Source organism: Haliaeetus albicilla, chromosome 17, assembly GCF_947461875.1.
Source record: "Haliaeetus albicilla chromosome 17, bHalAlb1.1, whole genome shotgun sequence".
NCBI classification, from domain to species: Eukaryota; Metazoa; Chordata; class Aves; order Accipitriformes; family Accipitridae; genus Haliaeetus; species Haliaeetus albicilla.
The window spans coordinates 13,268,439-13,276,768 of NC_091499.1; the positions used below are offsets into that span (position 1 = coordinate 13,268,439).

The 8,330-nt window shown below is 43.7% G+C and overlaps 1 long non-coding RNA gene across 2 annotated transcripts; it reads left to right on the top strand.

Moving 5' to 3' along the window:
- The first annotated feature begins 759 nt into the window (after positions 1-759).
- Positions 760-6,160, top strand: LOC138689611 (uncharacterized). 2 transcript variants are annotated; one of them, XR_011328531.1, is made up of 3 exons: positions 760-2,412; positions 3,390-3,916; positions 5,790-6,160. It is a non-coding gene; the product is annotated as an uncharacterized lncRNA (long non-coding RNA). The 2 variants fall into 2 exon arrangements; XR_011328530.1 differs by lacking the exon at positions 5,790-6,160 and adding an exon at positions 4,387-4,607.
- Positions 6,161-8,330: the final 2,170 nt, after the last annotated feature.

Below are 8,330 nucleotides of genomic sequence, written 5' to 3' on the forward strand. Positions count from 1 at the left end.
CACCGCTCTGCCCTGAAACGCTCTGCAGACAGTCGTTTTGGTCTTGCCGGCCCCACGCAGGACCCGGCGAACATCCCGCACCGAACCGCGGGCCCTCCGCCTCCCCCCGCAGGGCAGCGCTGCCGCGGAGAAGGCGCGTGGGCGGCCGGGCGGCGGGGAAACAACGGCGAGCGGCGGAGCGCAGGGGCCGGGCGAGCGCGGCCTGCCCGGGCGAGGACACGGCTTCCAAGGCGGGATCTTGCGCTTCCAGCCGTCCCTGCTCGGGGCGGCCGCGGGCTCCGGGCCGCGGTGGGAGCGGGGCGGCCGCGGGTTTGGCGGGGAAAGGGCGGCGTTTGGCCGCTGGGTGGCGCCTGAGCCCTTCGGGCCCGCCCCGCGCCGGGTCCCCGCGGGCCGCGGGTCCGTCCGCGGCGGACACGGACGCGGCCCCGGGCGGCCGGGCAGGGCTGCGGGGGCCGGGCGGGGAGGTACGGCGGGGGCCGGTGGAAGGGGGTGACGAGAGGGGTGGGGTGGGGGCCTGGGGGGCGGTTGGGGCTTTTTTTCTTTTTTCCCCCAGATTTTTTTACCACGATCCCTGTGTATTATGCGTTAAGCTAGACAATGAGGCCATCACATCCATCGATACGCTCCCTAATGCAGCTGATACCAGCATATCGGTTTTTTTTAAAAATCAGGTTACACAAATTACCGCCAGTTCCTAAAAAAACCCAAACAACCAACCCCCAAACCAAACCAACAAAAATGCAATGGTGTGAGTTGAACTGCTGGGCGTGAGGGACCCTGTTTCAAAGTGCGCATGCAGGAATTGAAGGAAAATCTTGCAGATCCCCCCCAGGTTAAACTGCCCCTATGCTGCGTAAGTGGAATTGTATATCCTTGATGTGGGATGGCGGGGGGGGAAAAAAAAGCGTCGATGGAAGGCAACTGCATGGGCCTGCAGATGCAGGTTTAAATAACCAGGCTGCAGCTCCTGCTTATGCCGCTGAAGTTGGTAGGTCAGACCAAGCCCTTTGGCTGACTCTGAATGGATTAGCTGGCAGTTGCTGAAAACCCTGCCCAGCAGTTTCATTTCCATGGCCTTTCTGGAAGAGGCACTTTCTTTGCTTAGCACAAGAGTTCTTCTCCCCAGTGTGTTCTGAGTCAGGAGTGGCAGGACTGGCTGGACAATGATGACTGTGTAGCATAGTAGCCTTTTAGGTTTCAACCTTTTCTTCTTCATAGGGTCAAAGATAAACCTCTTAGATGCTTTTAAAAACCTGACCCCTGTCTCTGGAAATAACTGAAGTGTCCAGCCTGGATCAAAGAAACCTTTCCTTCAAAAACATTGTCAAAACTGAGATTTTTTTTTAAAAGCTTTTGGCTCTGATGAAAGCCAAATGATGAAATCGGTGTGTATTTGATGGGAAGTGTTCCAGCCAGCTCTAATAAGGAGCACTACTCAGTATTTTAATGACAACCTTCAATAGCAAAACTCTATTTTGGCTCCTTTGTGTTCCTACCACTGTACTACCTGGGCAATCTCCCAGTCTTTAATGTATTTTTTCCTCACAGTATACCTGGAAAATGCTATTGTCCCGACTTTACAGATGAGCAATGGAAGCACAGGAAGGTGAGGTGACTTACTGAAGATCGTAGAGTCAAGTTTTCAATGGAGGAAAAAAATCATTCTCCTTGTCCAAGATCATAAACTAGTGTCACGAGTTGGGGTATTTAGTGCTATTTTTCTCTTATATGACCCTGATCCGCTCTGTCCAAAACTTGAGAGTATGCAAAACCTGCCAGATCATTTGTCCCATATGTAAGAAATGTAAGAGAGAGATCATTTGTAGGTGAGGTCTATCACCTGCTCTGTCAGTTGTTGGGCTGCCCTGAAAGAGCTGCTATTTATTTACAGAAAACAGTTAGAAAAAAACCATTTTATTCTTGTTGTTTCTTTCTTCCTGCTCCCTACTTCCACCTTGTATTTTTGGGGCTTGCATACTGCAGATGCTATCTGTAAACTCCCACCTCAATTTTCTGTGAAGCTTTCAGCAGGTGGGAAAGTCTCTCCAAGAAGGATGGAAATGAAAGACAGCCAGACAATATTTGGTTCACTAGAGAAAAATATCACAGTTTCTTTCAGGAAGCAGAGGAAGCAGCAGAAACTATACCTAACTAGAAAAGGAGATCATGTTTGCTTACATTGTTTGAAATCCATGAGTGCCTAATTTGGTACCCTTGCGTGAGATGGCAGACCAGCAGCCTTTTATAAGTGAGGGTGCTGATGTTTTCCACTAGTCCTCAGTTTAAAAGCAGTGACAGGATTCCAAAGGGAGAAAGAGAAATACAGTTTTCTGGTGAGAAACACAGTCCATAATTCAGAAGACATTGAGAATGCAGGAAAAGAGCTGCAACAGGCCAAGTGTGAATCATCAGGTATGATTTTATTCTTGAAATAAAATGTAAGAATGATGATGTGGTGTTATGTATGTTCCCACATTCTTTGTTTATAAGAACTCATCTCTAATTTTGTAAGTTGAATTAATGACATTTTCCACTTTCTTATTTATTCTCCTGTCTGCAGATGACACAGGATGACCAATGTACAGTTTTGTGGTTTTCTTTTCCTTTCTCTGTCCTATCTTACACTTGCGTATACATGACTGGATATGATTATTTGCATAAAGAATTTTCTGAGGAGTAGTGTCTTGGTTTTGTCTCAGAAGAGAATAATTCTTCTAATCTAGGTGCAGAATTATTGACACCTAACTGTGCTATTTCTCTTAATTTGTAAATAGTCTCAGCACTGTGGTACAAAACTGCCTTTAGACAAAATCATAAACAGAGGAGAAGGAAGGCTCTCAGGTAGCTATTATCTGTCTTCCACGTTAAACAAAGAGAATGAGCAGAGTTTTTGAAGGACATAGAGTATTGTCTTTGGTACTCACTGAACTCCTCAGATGTATCTGATTGGGATTGACCTGTTCTGGTGGCCACAAAGTCATGGATCACCATAGTCAGATCTGCTAGGATGGGGTACAATCTACCAGGCAATTTCATAGAGACAGTAGTACAGAAGGGTCCAAAAATAGGCCCAGCTGTGAGCTGGTTTATGGTCGATGGAGATCTGTGTACCCAGCTTTGAGCTGGGCTAGCGACCTCCTGAGGTCCCTTCCAGCCTGAGTTTTCCCATGACCCTGTGATGATCCGGTGACCCTAGGGTCATAAAAGAATTCTTTGAGGACTTCCATCCTCTTGCTTCTTCTCCAGGGGCCAAACAGGTCATGGTTCTGTGCACGCGTGGGGAGTGCTGGGAGATCGTGTTGTTTGTTACTGATGTAAAGGAGATATACACTGGAGTTGTCCCTAAGCTGCTGGAAACCTAGTTCCTCTCTTACCATTTCTTACCACAGGTTCAGATAAAGTTTGAATAGTTTGGAGGAAAAGATTCTGCTGAGGGTTTTTGGAAATGGAGCTGCAACTTCTGCAAAGAAGGCCTTGAACCACAGAACAGCCCTTCTCTTCGGCTGCAGGGAGAAACTGTGTCTCGTATGTGTTGTTACTATGTTGGTGTGAGGCTATGGTCTTACACAAGCCCATGCCAGTTTAGGTGTATGAAATCACATGATAGGCAAGTGTTAAATGCAGATGTAATTCCTATATATCTACTTTTATTACAGGAAATCTTTGCCTCTTCCTTTTTCTTAAACTTTGCGAGTATTTTATTTTAATTTAAGTATCTGATAGTAGTGAGGAAACTGAAACTAATTCATGACCTAAGAACATCCTTCATCACTTCTTGCTTCTTGTCAGAAAAACAATTCGCTGCCACTGGAAGCTTGCACCAGGAATTTCCCTGCAGGCCTAAGTTTCCACCGCCTTGGAACATCAAAATGCTGAACTCGCAGACTGTAGAGAGAAGTTTCTTCCCAGAGAATAAGTAAGTCATCTTGAAGTGGTGTGGTTTTTTTTTTTTTTAAACCTGTATATATAATATAATATGCACCTTTCTCCTCGCTTCTCCTTTCTGCTGCAATTGCCTCTAAAAAGGTTTTGATGCACTTCCTTGTGTGCGTGGCAGCTGCAAGGTGTGTATGGCTCAGCTGCTGGTAACTGTAGCCAAATAATGTTTGTAAATATTCCTGACAATAAAGCTTACTGCCCTTTGGCGTCTTATTCGTGTGTCTGCACAACTTTGGGGCATGAGATTTTATTCATGAGTATATTTGAAAGCAAGAGTATCAGGAAAACCAAGGAACTTGTTACAGAAATGTTTGTACAAAAATGTTCTCTTAGGATAATCTTTTAAAAGCTCTTTCTGTTTTGTTGGTGTAAAGTTTACTGAACATAGGCTGAGTTTTTGCAAATCATTTCAGAGTAGGAAAATAGGATTCTTCTTTTTTTTTACAGAGTGCAGGTCACCCAGTTCTGGAAGAGAAATTGTCCTGCTTGATTCACAGGGGCAGTCATAAATAATGAGTGTTCGTTCACCAGTTTGTGAATAAACCCCAGGCTAAAATGTAGTCATACATTCATTAAACAGTACAAAAATATCACAGCATATCTACAGATAATTTACTGTTAAACTTTTCAGATAATTAATTTGTAAAACTTAGTTTGATTAGCTTTGATCTGTGTGCTAAGTACCCATCATTAAAACTTCAGTGTTTTAGTTTGTTGTGGATTATTTTTGTATATTGCTATTAACGTTATCTTTAATCTGCTGTTTAGCCGGATCAATTATCTGTTACCACTGATCCATTGCCTAACCAGGTGACTTCCATTCTCTGAACCATAGATTATTTAGCTCTGAGTTTCTCTTGAAAAAAATCTGATGGATAATTTGCAAAGTTGGGCTATAATCCTTTAATGTAAGTTGTGATAGATTTTCTATCTGCAGAATGACTTTTTACTGAATGCTTCTATTAGAAACGCTTGTGGCTGTATGTAAGTAGAGGTATGGAAACTCTTTTCAAATGGCAGTCGAAATTCCAGAGAAGATATTAAACCCAGAAACAGTCAGATCCAAATTTTTCTTTGAAATTAATTTTTTTAATTAAATGCTAAGGTTTTTTTTTAATGAAATATGTCTGCTTCTGATGAAAGTAAAAAATGTTCATGAAATACAAGATGTCCCAAATTGCAGTATTAAATTTATAACTTAAAATTATTTTTTTTGTTGAAAATATAATTTCCAGATTCCTTAGAAAAAAAAAATATGTGAAAACTAGGAAAAAAAAAGACTGTTTTCTCTGGGAAAGAAAAAGAATTTTTTTTTTTCTGTTAAGCTTCTTTAATGAGTATGGATTTACTTCAAGTCCTCATTTTGCAGAGACTCTTGCTGCTTTTAGAGGTGCCCCCTCCACAATTGGGAAGTACTGTGTTCTAGAAAGCTTCTGAAAATTTCTCAGAAAAGATGTCCTGGTAGCTTTGCTATTTGGTGCAAAGCACTTTAGGACTACAGTTGTGAAACAAACAAAAATGTTGTGCAGCAGGATGAGGAAACTCTGGTTTAAAAATGAAATAAATTCACAGTTCCCTACCTAAACATCTTGCTAGGATGCTGCAGTGCCCATAAAATTACATTTCGCTGTTTACCTAGAATCTCGGGAAGCATGTAAAGGTATGGCAGTGTAAGATTATCTTCCTGCTTTCTAAAACCCACTGTCCTTTCGTAGCTCCATAATTCAAGTTTAATGTTGTAATAATGCCAGAACGCAGCGTGACAACGACAAATGGCTCCCTGACTGTGGCACTTGCTGCTGTACAGGGGAGGTCGGGAAAAAGACATTTCTTGTCCTATTTTGTGGCAGTCATCAAGGGCACGTCTTTCATGGGGAGCAACTGAGTAATTCCCGGGATCCAAGTGTCCCCGCACTTGCGGTGTTCATGAGCGGGTGTGCAGAGGGGATGAAGGAAGAGGAGGGTTTCCACCACGAGAACGCAGGCAGAGAGAAGGCCCTGCCCTCTCTCATGGAACTGTCATGGCCTGGGTCTATCGTGACATTTTGCCTTCCCACGGAAGGGCTGGGGAGCCCTGTTAGTCAGAGGGACCTTGGGAACCAGCACTTCCCACGTTTGGATGTCCCCTGGGCCTTCATCTGCTGCTGAAACTCCACGCTTCCCTCCCTCCCGGCCGAAATGAGAGAAGCGAGCATCTCCGGCCCTCTTGAGAGGAGGGAAAGGGGCAGGAGGAGCATCGATAGCTCCTGCCAAGTGGGAGAGACGCCAGGCCCCGCTGGTTCCCAGGCAGGAGGGCAGAGAACCACGCTCCACACACGTCACTCTTGCAGAGGGGTGGGCGAGGGGCGGCTGAGAGCCCCGTCCCTTCCTGCAAGCCAAGAGGGTCATGAACCCAGCGTGACTCTCACAGAAAAAGTATTATTAAAAACAAGCTGGGGAAAAGGCTTCCTAGCATTTGGCCCACGGAACAGAAAATAGCATTACTGCTGGAGCAGGAGCAAGTATGAAATCCTGGAAAACACTCATGAACATGACATATTTTTATTAAAAGTTTTAGTTTCCAGTAAAGCTTCCATGACCTGGGTCTCCGTTACCATATGACGGTGTAAATGCTGTTGGAGCCAGGAGTGTCATTTGAACAGAATAAATCAAATAGATAAATACCCGCTGATACTGTCTAATGAATGTTCAACTGCATTTGATGTAATGTGCAATATATTCTTCAGACTTGCTGCAAATCTCACGTTTTATAGTATGTCTTCTGGCACAAATTTTCTGCAAAGTTCCGGTGCCATTTCCCAACTGTGACTGTGAACAAAATTCCACAAAATTCGAAGCACTCGAGAGAGCAGAGCAATATCATGGTACCCATTTTACAGATGAGGAAACAGACACAAGCTGGTGAAGGAACTCGTCCTAGATAATTTGGAAAGTCAGAGACAGCAACCTGAATAATACTGCAGGTCCCTTAGTTTTATTCTTCTCCTTGCGTGAAAACAGCCTCAGATAAAAGCTGCTTGATTAGAAAAGTGATATGGCTTAGCACTCGGCTACTAAGATTAGAATGGTTTTCTGCTGCATGATTTTCTTAAAATAAAAAGAAGATGTTTGACTGAAATTAAGAAGGATTATCTATTAACTCAGCTGGAAGACTCATTACATGAGAATGGAGATCTCACACAGGCATCTCTTTATTACGTTAATTTGCATGCCACCTATCCTGTGGGCACCCTGCTTCTCCCCTCCTACTTGGTGAACTCCAAGGAGAAGGTGAATTGTGAAAATGATGGAGGCAGGGCTCAAACCTGTGTGCTAGGCTGTGCTAGACCTAAACCAAAAATGTTTTCATTCAGCAAAGAGAATTATTTTGTTTGGAAGATACCCCTTCTAAAGTAAAGCAAAGGGAGGCAGTGGTGAGGTGGGAAAGCTGTTCAGCTCTCAGCTGAATCAGGTCAAGAGTGTAGTGATCTAGATTCAGTAGGTTAGGTAAAATTTTGGTGATTTCAGTGTCCCACACCCACAGTAACAAATGGTTGGTAATTCCTACAGAAGGAAAGAAAACTGAAACAAACTCCTGCAATTAAGTTTTAGATTATGTGTGAATTTGCACCGTAGCTTACTGCGCTAGGTGAGTCCTGTGGAATGACTAGTTGCCTTGTCCGAGTGTCAAGTGTCTGCCTTTCATTTAGGCTCTTTGTTATAATGTCAAAATGTGTCTTGTGTAGATAGGCTGAGAGGGAGAGATTACTAGCATGGGCACAGCACTGCACTGGGTAACGCCCGTTTCCATCCCCAGCTAGGATCTCTGCATGGGAAGGGGCTAGACTGCAACCGGTGTCAGGAGTCTCTGCATCGTGCTGTTGTATGATGGATACAAGGTCAACAAGCACTGGTGAAATTTCTTAAATCATGCTGATTCCTGGCAAGACAATGGCAAAAATCTTATTGACTTAAAGAGAAACAAATTCAGATCATAGGTCAGGGTCACAAAAAGGCCTGTGATAGAGCTGGAACAGAAACTCAGATTTCTGTTATTACCTTAATAAAAAAATCTGTCTTTCTTCCCTTTATAATCTGAAGCTCCTCCCCTTCCAACACTTTTTTTCCCCCCTGAAGTATTTGGGACGGTTTATTTATGGTTCCAATTTACCTGAGTAGTTTGAATACTTGCCCATTTCCCAGGAAAATTTTCTACCTTTGAATGATCCACATTATAAACTGCAGCTATAACAAGGACCTTCTAGGGAACAGGGGAAGGTAGGAGTGGATGAAGTTGCTCATTTCTACAGAACAACTGAGTGCAATTGTAGTTTTCATTACACTTCATTTTCAGCCCTTACCTTTCTATGGCCTCTGCCTCCTTACTTCTATAAACTGGACCATTATTGCCC